General features: G+C 40.0%; 1 protein-coding gene across 4 annotated transcripts in view; it reads left to right on the forward strand.

Moving 5' to 3' along the window:
• The first annotated feature begins 283 nt into the window (after positions 1-283).
• The window catches only part of WIPF3 (WAS/WASL interacting protein family member 3), a 34,804-nt gene continuing 22,585 nt past the window's right edge, over positions 284-12,502 (forward strand). For 2 of the 4 annotated variants that reach the window (XM_059477154.1, XM_059477179.1), the window contains exon 1: positions 284-366. The gene's annotated coding sequence lies outside the window, so the exon portion shown is untranslated. Of the gene's footprint in view, positions 367-1,347; positions 1,579-2,633; positions 2,741-3,627; positions 3,717-12,502 lie in introns of those variants that run through there. The other 2 variants (XM_059477163.1, XM_059477171.1) reach the window with 2 other exon arrangements.

A 12,502-nucleotide genomic window follows, 5' to 3' on the forward strand; every position in this document is an offset into this window, starting at 1 on the left:
CTCTGCCCGGGAGGAGCCGCCCGGGCCCCGTCGGCAGCGGCGCCGAGCAGGTGGGCGCGGCGGGGGCGCGGGGTGGGGCTGGGGGTCCCCGGTGCCCCGGGCCCCCTCACAGCTCGGCCAGCCTGGAGTGCCGGGCGGGGGCGCGGCCGCTGCCTCCCCTCGGTCCCCTCTGGGGCCCGGGCCGGGGCTGGGGCTTCCCCGGTGCCGCGGGGTCAGAGACGACTCGGCGGGCAAAGTTGGTGCCGCGGCTGGGCCCCGGCCCCGGGCCGCGTCCGGCCGGCGGGGCAGCGGGGGACCGGGTGACCGCGACACCCGCGCCCCTGGGATGTGGGTGCTCCCGGCGGCGGAGGAGGAAGCGCGGCTGAGGTCAGGCACGGGCTGTGCGCGGTGCTGCTCCTCTGTTGTGTCAAGCAGAGGGGCTGTTTTCCGGCGGCGGTGGATGGCAAGAAGTTGCTAGGTTTTTTTTTCCCAGTTCTCGTCATTGAAGTAGATGTGCTGGAATAGGTCAGCCGAGAAAACGGGGCTGAGTGATTTTGAAAAGTACCGTGTATTAACTACTTATGTACATATTGGAGGGGGAATGCTGGAGAGATGTTGGAAAGAAGCTCTTAAAGGTTTAATAATAATTAACATGGATAAAATCGAGACTAAAGTCTAGTGACTTTCGCATCAGCCTGCTGTTGCTAATTCAGAGTGACAGGGAATGTGTTGGTAAAGGGTAGCACGCGGATTTTTATTTCTCTTTGGATATGCTCAGGGTTTGCAAAGACATAGAGATGATGGGTTATGTGACAGCCTGTATCTCTGGGGTTGGGAAGGGGGGCCGGGCTTGTGTCGCTCAAGAAATTCAGGAGCTTATTCAGGAGAATAGGGAGAACACATGAGACCTGCGTGCCTTTGTTTTGTTTGGTTCTGAAAGTGGAATATTACTAAGCGAGGTTTCTGAAAGATAGCAAAATAAGTCTGATTTAGGAGAGGAAACTGATATAAGGTAAAGTTTGATGATTTTTGCACAGAACAGTCTTGGGGTGGTCTGGATTTATGGGCTAAAGTCTGCAAGTGCTCCTGCTGATTCAGACAGTGACATTTTGCTGAAATTGCGATAGCAGTGATACCTGTTACTGTGCACGCTGCATGAATCAAGTCGTTGAACTGCTTCCTGATACAATCAGTGTTTTCAGTTTCTCCATCTGTGTATGCGGTGCAAGTTCCTGTTTATTTCACAACGTGTGTTTGTACAATCTTTGTTAACATCTTCAGTTCGCGTGCTTTGTACTGAAGGACAAGCCATGGGGCAGATGATGAAGGAAATGAATGCAGCTTTAGTGCGTGATGGCAGTCGGAGCCGGGACACTTGTTGGGCACTTGTGTGCGTGGGGATGGTTCCTGTTCCCTGTGAACCTGTGACCCAAAGCGTGTCCCGGCTGGAATGCGCAGGCGGTGCTGCCACCCACGGCTCGTACGGGACAGTGCCCTGCGTGCAGTGGAGAGGCTGAGTCTGCTTTGCTGGCAGGTACCGGCTTCCATGTGCAAGATAACATATGAGGAGCTCAGTGTGGGACACTTAGAGCAGATTGCGTAAGTGTGGTTTTTTAATTGATAGACTGCTTTGGCTGTTTTGCTGTAGATAATGATGGCAAAATCTGGGTTAGACTCATGACCAGAAAGAATGCTGTGGGAGTTGATGTTTTTCCTGGACAAGATGCAGGTTACGGAATGGGGCTTGCAATTGAAGTATGAAACTTTTTTTATTTGTGTTTTTTAATAAAGGATATATATTCTCTAAAGACAGGGGTGTATAAATAGTTTGACCAGCTTTGCATACAGACTTTGGTTGCTTAGGGGCAGATGCAATGTTTAATTCATTAGCTGCAGTGCTCAAGTTATTGCTGGTTTGGATCTATGCCTGAAAATAATTGAGATGCACTTGAAATTCAGATTCTATGATTGTACTGCCCTGGAAAGGGCAAGATATGACTGTATTTATCAAATCTTGTATAATACAAAGCAACTTCCTCTTTTTTTCTCTCACTCCTTCCCCACCTGTAAGAGGAAATATATATAAATAAAGATCCTGTAACATCTCCATTTCTGTTACTGCAGTAGGGGAAGGTACAGTAAATGTTTGGAGTCTCTACATAATGAATACTAAATCTGAACTTGCAGAAAGTATGTAGATAGTTGGTTTTTTAACAGTAAATCAAAACATAGCACTATCACATCTCAGCAGTCACAGCATAAAAGTCAGCTGTTTGTTGAATGTCCTGACAGGATATAGCCAGATGCTAATAGTTATCAGCATTTTTATCTTAGTAATTTTATTGCTTGATGAGGTCTGTATTTTGGGAAACTCGTCCTCTGAAAAGAAGACCTTGAACAGAAAATAATATCTTAGTCATAACAAATAGAAAAATATTTGCACATTTTAAGAGACAGATTTCAAGAACTCCAAAGTAGGATAACACAATTTAGTATTTTACATCTAAAAAAATTAACTTATGTTGAGTATTAAAAAGTTTCGTATTAATATTTTAAAATATTTTAGCTCCAAAGGGAAGCAAAACAGAGAAAAGACTGATATGAAATCTCTTTGTTTATAAGTCATAACTCACCTATAATAATTATTTTTTCAGACACATTTGCTTTTGTGGAAGCTTTTCTTCTCTGTGACTGGGACTAGTTCTGTTCAGTCATGCGAAGTAGGTGAGACTGGACAGGCTCAGCTCAGCTTTCTTGCCCTGTAAGTTACTGATCCTGCATGTGTGTGAGCATCTGCTGCATTGTTATGTGGGTACTTTATGCAGTTCTTTTAAGTTCTAATAAACAAGATCACAGATGAAAAGTTGAAGCTCTGGGGAAAATTATGCTAGGCTCTGCTGCACCAGAATAAAAATTCTCATCTTCTTCAGAGTGTATGTGAAATTAGTATCTAAATAAACATAACAATCAAGTGAGATAGCCAGTAAAGTCTTTTATCTAGAAGTCTTTAGTACTCACATTACACTGAGTTACCAGTGGCTGCCAAGCAGTTTTGAGATGCAGCTTTCTGGTCTGCCTTTAACACTGTTCTTACAGATCTTCCTCAGTTAGTCTACGTTCTTACACAAAGTAGTTACTGTCTTTGTGGGACTGAAGCTTTCTCAAAATAGGCATATAGTAGCAAACCTTAATGGTACTTCACGGTTGCTTTTTTATCTGTGGTCATTCTGCATCAGGGTTGTCTGGTGGCTTCATAGCCAGGATGAACAAAGATAAAAAGAGTGCTATATTTGCAGACAGAATAAACGTCCTTGGGGCTTCCAGATTGGAAAGAAACTGTATTTTTAGGCAAAATTGTATTTTTTTGCATACGCCCACCTTAATTTGACTTCTGAGTATTGTGAACTCATTCAGTATTACATACATGACAGCTGTAAAGCTGCCTTTTGATTGCTTTGAAAGAATGTAAAACAGCTAAAGGATTTCCACAAGATGCAAAAAGCATATTTTCATGCCATGGTAATTGAAACAACAGCTGAAATGGATTTCACTACCAGAAATATCTCTCTCTCAAATAAGGTCATGCATGGAGAGCCTAATTCTTCTTTGCATTGACCCTGTGTCATCTTTCCCTGTTGTTACAAATAGATAGATAACTCTCTGTGGTGTGAATGGTGTCACTCTGCAGCCAGCCCAGGCAGAGCAGAGCAACATAGCAGCTATGCTATAGCTACAGGGTAAGTGCTGAAGTGAAAAGTGGGGGAAAACTGGGCCAAAAGTCCCTACATGATTACGTTCTCTAAGCATAGGAACAGAAAATTCAGCATGAAAGCGCTTGCTCAGTCCTGACCCTGCTCTTACAAGTGTCCAAGAAAACTAAACAAAGTGTGTCTGCTCTGCAGCTTCTGTGTAATAGATATTCTATATCCTCCATTTACCCTGGTGGCAACTGCCGTGCCTGCCTTGACAAATGGATGTGTTGGCTGGAAATTTACAGTGCTAATGCTTCATTCATAAGAGAGGGGTAGAATGTAGGAAGTGAATGAATAGGTTTAGAGATAGTAACCCCTTTGTGTTGCTGCCTTTCACAGGTCTGTAAATGACTGCTGTACCATTTAACTTCTAGTTACTATATCATGTTTTCCTCTTTTCATTATAAGTAACAAAAAAAAAAAAGAAAAAAGAGGAGGACAGAATATAGTACTGCAATCACAAAGGAGGTCTTGGGGTGTTTTGTTCCTCTTTTGTACCCTCATTGTTTTAAAGCTATATGTTACTGCTTTCCTAACTGGCATAGTTATGTGTGAGAGAAAAATATGTATGCAGCAGCACTACTGATGTGTATAAAATAGTCCTGGCAGGTTTTTGGCTTTTGTCCAAGTCTCTTACACATTTTTATATGCTAAAGAAGAAAATAAATAATGCTATGTCTGTTCAAAATCTGTGGATCTGCTGTGTTAGTTGAGTAGACACGTAAAGAAAATCATAAGCATAAAAGGCAAGACAGGCTTATATACCAGCAAAACAGACTGGGGTTTTGGCAATTTATTTTCAGAGGGAATGTTTGCTTCTCTTGGGGATATGTAAATTACTGCAAAAATATCTGTCAGATTCTGCCTAGGATTTGGATAGAAAGTTGCTTTTATTGGTCAGTTGTGTGAGTGTGAACAGCTTAACATGTTAGTGATGTTACTTCTGTTGCTACAGATCATATATCCTGGAGTATTTTAAGAGTTAAACCCTAAAGAACTGATCTCACTTCTACTGAAAACAAAGGAAAAATTGGCAATATAAAAATAAGAGATGGATTAGCCCCTAGATTAGTAAATTGGCAGAGGAGGTGGGAAATATCTGTGTAAGGTACTGTGTGAGTGATAGATGTGGAGCCTAGCAGGGCATTTCATGCAGAATGAAAGCCTTTTTTAGCCTTGAAATGACTAAGTAGCAAGGAAATTATGCAAAAGCAGATTGTACAAAATATTCTTGGATCAAGTGATCATGAGTTTACATTGACTTAACAGTAGGATAAATTATGCAGTCTCATGTGGGGGTACTTGGGTTTGCTCTGAACAGACTGTACCAAGAGTTGCAAAGGCCTGGAGTAGTTGCAAAATGAGTATGTTGTGGTTACTTTGCTCCTTTCCTCTGCCCTATTTGACCTTCTTGTTTTTCTCCAATACTTCAATCTTTTATCCAATCCATCAGGTGGAGCTTAGTTCATCTGCTCTAATACTTACCAGTTCTAGTCAGGATGTATATCCTCATATCTCCTAGAATCACATTTTCTGGGTTTTTTCAGAGCTGGATCAGCCTAGTTCTGCATTCCTTCTGTTTTTCTCAGTACTAGTAGCCTGTGCTGAACCTTTAGTATCATCATGCGGAGTTACTTAATTTTACTCCATATGCAGTGTTTCTTTCCCCAGGGCAGACAGCTGTACCTTTTAAGTGAAATGCCTCTTCTTGCCTTGCCTTGCATCAACAGCAGGCAAAAGGTGCAGTGAATGGTGGCAAGGGCAAAGAAAGTGAAGAGTGGGAATGGAGAGACTGGTAAACCACTAGGAAAGGGGAGAAATATTCACAAAGTGAAGTAAAGAAAGAGGATGGGCCAGATCCAGGCTGGTTAATGTGAAAGCTGAAGGCCAAAGCCAGCATAAAACTTGACACCAGAATTCATGGAAACAAGTGAGTCCTCATCTTTAACCTGCTTGGTCTGATGGTAGCAGATACTGATTGCTCTGCAAGTATACTTGGGAGCTATTCAAAGAAAACCACTTTTCTCCTTTGTGCCTATGAAAGATACAAATGCAAAAAAAATGCTATTGCCATTTAATCACTAGAATAATTTTCCTTATTCATCAGGCAGCAAAGCTAGTTGAGTATTTTTGAATCCCTGATGTTCGTTGCTTATGCCATGTGTACAGGTATGTATCAATCACAATTTCCTCTCTAAATATAACGCCTTTCCCAGGGAATTACCAGTGAAGACCTTTCATAAGTCAAAGGGCTGAAACTTCAATTTAATAAACTCATATTGTTTTTCTCTCAGCACTTTGTTTTATTAGCAGTTCAGAACTAGGCCTACAAATCAAAACATCTTTTATCAGGAAAATTTTTTTTGTTGCAGTTGCAAATGACTGCAATTTGCTGTTCATTGTACAAAGTAAAATCATTGTCCTGAGTAAATGGATGTAAGATTGGAGCTAGGCACTTTGTGCACTTCCTTTAAAAACAGGTAACAATTTTCTGTACAAGAAAGATATTTACACCTTTATGCACATAGGCAGTTTGATCTCAGCTTTGACGCTTAAGGGAGAATAAGAACATATTGCATATTATTTTTTCAGAACAATGAGCTAGTTAAAATAACAAAAATGCAATGTTATGGTAGCATAGCAAGGCTTTCTTAATAACTTAAGAGTTTATAGTTATGTACTTGTACTTACAGAAGCCTTACCCTGGTGTAAAGAACATCTGAGATGAAGCTAGCAATTATGTCACTGAAATGGGACAGCAGCTTCAACAGGATTGACAGAAAAGGGCATGAAAGTGAGAATGAATGTTCAGAAGTTATAGTTTAATTTTTTAGGCCATTTGGGCTAACATTTTTACCACTGGAACAGAAATTAAGTAATCCAAATTTCATTGAAAACTGGAATCAAAGTTTCCCATTCTTTCTTTGAGGTGAGGATTTCCCTGACAACTTATTCCTGCAGGTGACCAGATCATTGTGTTTTACATCCCTTGTGAAAGGCACCTTCAGTGACCACAGTCCATGCTGGGGCCTAAAATTGTATTGTAGGAAAGCATGGTGCAAATTGAACTGCAGAATTTATTCTTCTTGCATTGCCAGTATTAGACTGTTTTTTAAGCTGACAGCTGTCAGCCTGACATGACATGACATGCATGCAGGTTTCTATAAATTTATCATTTCAAGATGTAAAGCTGTGAAAATCAGAGCTCTGATAAAATATCATGTGGTTGAAAGTGGAAATTTCAGAATGATTTAGGAACTGGATTTTTAAAGTCCTCTAGTCTTCCAATACCCATATTTGCAAATTCTTTTCACTTGACTGGCAGTTTAAAACAAGGTTTGAGCTGTATGTAGCAAATATAGAAGAGCAAGATGCTGAATACTGCCTTGTTTGCATTTTCCATTTTGATGCTAGCTACTTAATTGGAAAGCAAAACTTTCTTCTCTTAAAGGAATTGGTTAAACAATGTTTGGAAATTTTTTTTGTAGAAACCATTCTGTGTACAAGTGTACTTTTCAAACAACTCGGTAATATAAAAATGATAGTCAATATATGAATAACTATAAAGGAATAGTTCATTAATAATGATGTGAAAACATACAATTAGCTTCTTAGCAGAGACTGCAAAATTTGCAGATGTTAACCTGAAACATCAAATTACCTCTACAGAGAGAGATCAAGCACTGCTCACGCTGATACTCTTGAGGAGTATAAGAGTAAACAGTTGTCTTCAGAATGCGGCTGTGACCTTGAATGTCTACTGAGCTGAACTTTCTTTAGCTTAGGCCAATGATTAACTTTGCTAATGGCTGTATATCAAATTCACCATTGTTTGTATAGCTGGCAGTGAAACAAGCTGTGTCTGTCTTTGTGTGGATGATGCAGTTTTAATTTCAAGGAAACCCTTTGTATAAATTGTTTCCTTTGAAAACTTATGTCTTTGTGCAAGTCCTAATTACTTCTAATTTACCTCATTTGTCTTTGGGCTCTCTAACTTCGGGTTAACACTACTACAGGCACAACATATTTCTTTTTGGTATGTGTTGTTCTTTTCTCTTAGTCCTTATTTAAAAGAGGATGATGAATTCTCTTATTCTACTCCCTTACAATCAGTCTTCTCTGACAGATCCCCATGGAGCAGAGGAAGCTACACCCTGAAATAGTCATATGTAGGGATGTGAAGTCATCTGTGCAACTTTGCCTCTAAAGGGAGGTTTGTCAAGACATAGCACTGTAACTTCTGGCCTCAGCATCACAGGGAACCCAGCGGAGATCTGCCCACAGCACACATGGAAGCAAGGCGTCTTCAAATTCCTGTAGTCTCTGCTGGGTCAGTCCTGGACAGTCTGTGGCAATTTTATCAGGCATCTGACAGAATAAGAGTCATGCTGGGCTTTTTTCAGGCAGAAAGGGGAAGCAGCCCTTAACTGCATTAAGCCTGGTGGAAATAGTCCAAGCTGAGGGGAACTTACAGTCCTTGGCTTAAATTCAGGATAGTGTTACGTGCTGTGAGACAGTCCTACAGACCCTGTAGAAGACAAATGATGGTTAGAAGTGTTTCATCAGGTATTTAATGGAGAAAGAGCCCTTCCTTAAGGTTTGCACATTCCAATGGAATTGAAAAAGTCAGATTCTGCCTTAAGTTGCAGTGATGTAAATGATGACCGAGAGCAGAAATTTCTCTCAAGGTGTACACAATTCTGATGTACAACTGTTAAATGGTGAAAGGCTGGAGTTTTCTTAGTCAGCTGTGGGAATATACACGTGAAAGTCTTAATATATATAAGATGGGTATGTATATGGTATTTGCTTTCCTGCTGTAAATGAAAGTTCTAACAGTTTGACACTTCTACACAGTTCTTAAATGTCTCAAATGCAGCAGAGACTATCAACTATTTTGTGAATGGGGTTATCATTGTAGGGTGAAAAAGAGGCAGGATATTCAGAGGCTCTACCTTGATTCTTTCTTGTTCGGTTCTCTAAACACAAAACGTCATACACACTCTCAAAAAAAGAAAAAAAAAATGTAGCATCCACTGCTTAAATATGAAATGCTTTGATTATCTTAAAATTTGAATCTAGACCAGCTCTTTCCAAACAGAAGATTTTTCCAAGTCTTTCCCAGTTGTGTGATAGTGACAGCAGGAAAGTTGATCTGTGTAACACACATCTGCTGTTCTCTGTTTTAATCTTCCCTGTATCTGCATGTGTTGCACTGTCTTTAAAAGATCTGTGGAGATCTCATACCAGTGATTTCAGCTGTTCTTCAGTGATGTTTCACAGGAGCAAATGGGCAATTTGCTAATTAAACAATTATACTAATTGTCTACCTTTGAGATCATGAAAGTTGAGCAGATGCTTATTGATGCTGTTTTTTCACAGGTAATTTTGAAATTATTTGACTTTCCTTTTGAAATATAAGGGCTTAAAAGCTATAATTCAGAACACTACAGTTTATCAGAAAATCATACTTGATTATATAAAAGTTGTTTAAAAGGTAAAAACATGTTGTGGTCTACTCTTTTTCTTAAGTTTTTAATCAAGAAAGCAAGATGAATACTATAGATAAGCTCTCCTGCACACCATTGAGTATCTCTCTCAGCTTTTCCTTTGAAGGAAGAAAACCTGTACCTTTCCCCAAAGATGAATTACCTACTTCAGGGTGTGCAGCTGCAGTGATTGCAAATCCAGTGGTAATGAATCTGTTATTTTGCAGTCCTTTCTCCAATTTGGTTATAAGAGTCAGATTTTCAATTCCAACCGTGTCGTTTCATGTTAATGACTCTACCACCTAAAGACCTAGGGACACTGGCCATTTAAAAAAATACCCCTATTTAGAGTAATTTTAGTACATAAATACATATTATGCACATTTAAATAATTGTGATTTTTTTCCTCTGTCTTTTCCCCTTCTAGACATTGTACTAAATTAAAGGTACAGCTGTTTCGTGCCTTCCCTTTCCTTGATGGGTGAAGGCATTTTAGAATAGTTTGTGCAGGCATACCTGTGGTGATTCTGCTGAATGTCAGTGTGGCAGGAGAGATTTGAGCTGCTGTCCAAAATCTACTGTTTCTTAGTGTGGATCTCTGCTCCCAACAGGATTTTGTTTTAGTGTGAGCCCTTCACTGAGGCTGTGGCAGTGATGCTTCAGGAGGAGACCTTTGGGAAGCGCTTGGATCAGAGTTTGTGCATGTCTGGTAGCTGAATAAAGTGAGACCAAAGCTACAGAAAAGCTTAGGCAGAGGTTTTGAGTTTCCCACAGGCAAATCCAGCACAAGACTGAGAGCAGTTAATGAAGAAAAAAGATCTGCACCTCCTCTGTCTTGTCTGACACTTCAGATTAAATTCTGGGTGAAGACTTTATTTGGACCTTCAGAAATCTGGAGCTTGAGTTCTTACATTGATGACTGCAGACTTGTTCTTTAACCCAGCTGCTATTCAAGCTCATGCGGTGAGAACACGCAAAGAACAATCTGTGACACCTGAAATTACCAGGTTCAAAATTATCCTTACCAACAGAACAAAAGAAGACCAATTGTTTTGAGATCAGAGTAATAATGTTCTCTGACTGATGAAAAGTTCACTGCCTTGTGAGAAGTAAAACAATTCCAAAAGTATAACAAGTCCTTGCAAATGTACTTTTGAATTGCAGTGCTTATATTCCACAAAGCTGATGCAGAGCAGTAGGAGAAACTATTTTGCTTTGAACAAGGTAGAGTCATCTGCAGTGGAGTGCAAATGGGATCAAACCAGGAGAAGGAGAAATTAGGCTGCGTGTCAGGCAATCTGAACTAAAAGAGTTATTTGACTGGGAAAGAGCTTCCCAAGGGAAATAATAAAAGCCACATTATTTGGGACACCTAAAATTAGACTTCAGAAGGCACTAGAAAAAATGTACAACCTTGCTTTGGTAGGGAAGTGAACTAGAAAAGGCAGGGTTTTGGATTTTCTTCTCCTTTTTTTTTTTGTTTGCAATAAATTCTATAATTGTTGGGCTCAATTCTGTTCTGTGATATTTAAGTCAAGGTAAGATTTACATTGCTTCTTGCCTTAGGAAACTGAGATTAAACAAAACATATAGGCTTCTCCCCTCCACTTTGCCAGCCTTTTGAACTGTATCTTTTTATTTCTGTCCCTCAGGGATAGTTCAGACCCCTCTCTTCCAATTATAAATATGCATATTTAGAGGTGTGGAGAAAGGGCACATGTGCCTTAAGGATCCTTTGTAACATTTCCCTCTTACCTGGCTCTTACCAGACACTGGAACTGATCAATATGATACTCCTTTTTTTGGTTTTAATTCAGAGTTTATTTTGATTGTTATGTGGAAATCCATAAACTTGGCATGTTCTGAAGTTATTGTGTGAAATTACTGACCATGCAGTTTTTATATATATATATGTATGTATGTATGTATGTATACATGTTTGTGTGTATATGTATAATATAGTGAGGGGAGAGGCAAATGAAATACAGCCTTTAACCAAGGAACAGAGGCCTCCAAGTAATGTGTGTTGATATATTGAAAGTGCTGCAGCCTTCTCCATAATTTTCTTTCAATACAGTCTGTGTGATATTGCTGCAGTAATACAAAAGAAGTTACCATAGCCGATCCTGCATATTAAAAAGTGTACATTGTGCAGTCATGACTAAATGTTAAGAGTCAAATGTTTTTTATTTTAAGTTAGCTTGAAGATTCCTGTCTTTATCAGCATACACTGTCTACTTGTGAGATGGCAGTGCTCCTTTCAAAGCCCACTTGAACAAATAGAGCCTCTATGGTTCTTCATTGTGTAGGCATTACCCTGTAACAGTTCTGGTATAAAACTATGAGTTTTAATGTGCACACAAAAGCATGCCAAGGTGAGGACATTGAGCCTCCAAATTTGTGTTAAGAGACTAAAGAAGGCATGTCAGCAGGATTTTCTGAAAGATGGTTCATTTGTAGAGGGTTTGAAAAAACATGAGAGGAAAGCTATATGGTGTCTCCAGTATTTCATTCAAGGGCTATGTGTTATAGCCTCACAGAATGCATTTAGCCCCAGTGCCGCTGGACAGAAGTATATGGGACTGGGATACATGGTGAACACTTCCTCTTCTCTGAATTTTGTATTGTAGTTTCTACACAGTTTCTAGTCCTTGAATTTAGGCTGCATCATTTGGAGGAACAAGTGCTGGGGCAGGGACTGGTGGAGAGGCAGCTAGAAAAGTCATCTGATGGCATTTCAGGCTGTGACTTTTAAATAGCAGGAGCTGATTCCCATTTCCTTTCTCCCACTGCTGCTTGCCTCCAATGTGATCTACCTCCTGCTGCCATTCATGTGGTCTGCCACAGGAGCGTGGGCTGTATTTTTTTTTTTTTCCTAATTTGACTAAGAGCATATTTCCCATTCTAAATCCTTAATGAAGACAAAAGGCCTGTATTGCAGGGTAGGAAGATACTAACCTGAAACATATTATTAGCTGGGAAGACTCATTCTCCTTATGTCCATGTTTTTGAATGGCTTAATTGAGGAAAAGAGATATCTTCTGATGATGGGTTTTTGAATAGGGCAACAATGAGGGTGGAATGATGGAGATGCTGTGATGCCAGCTTTCTTGGAAAGCTTCATTAAGAGATTATTAAAGTGATTGTAACCGATTCTGTTACAGATCAGAGTGCTTTGATCAGCCAGCCCTTTGCATAGCAATCTCTCAAGGGAGAAAATGAGTGTTTCAGATGCTCTGCACATTTAATTTTGACTGATCTCTCATTAAGTATTTTACAAGA

The sequence above is a fragment of the Ammospiza nelsoni genome, chromosome 1, assembly GCF_027579445.1.
Source record: "Ammospiza nelsoni isolate bAmmNel1 chromosome 1, bAmmNel1.pri, whole genome shotgun sequence".
NCBI classification, from domain to species: domain Eukaryota; kingdom Metazoa; phylum Chordata; class Aves; order Passeriformes; family Passerellidae; genus Ammospiza; species Ammospiza nelsoni.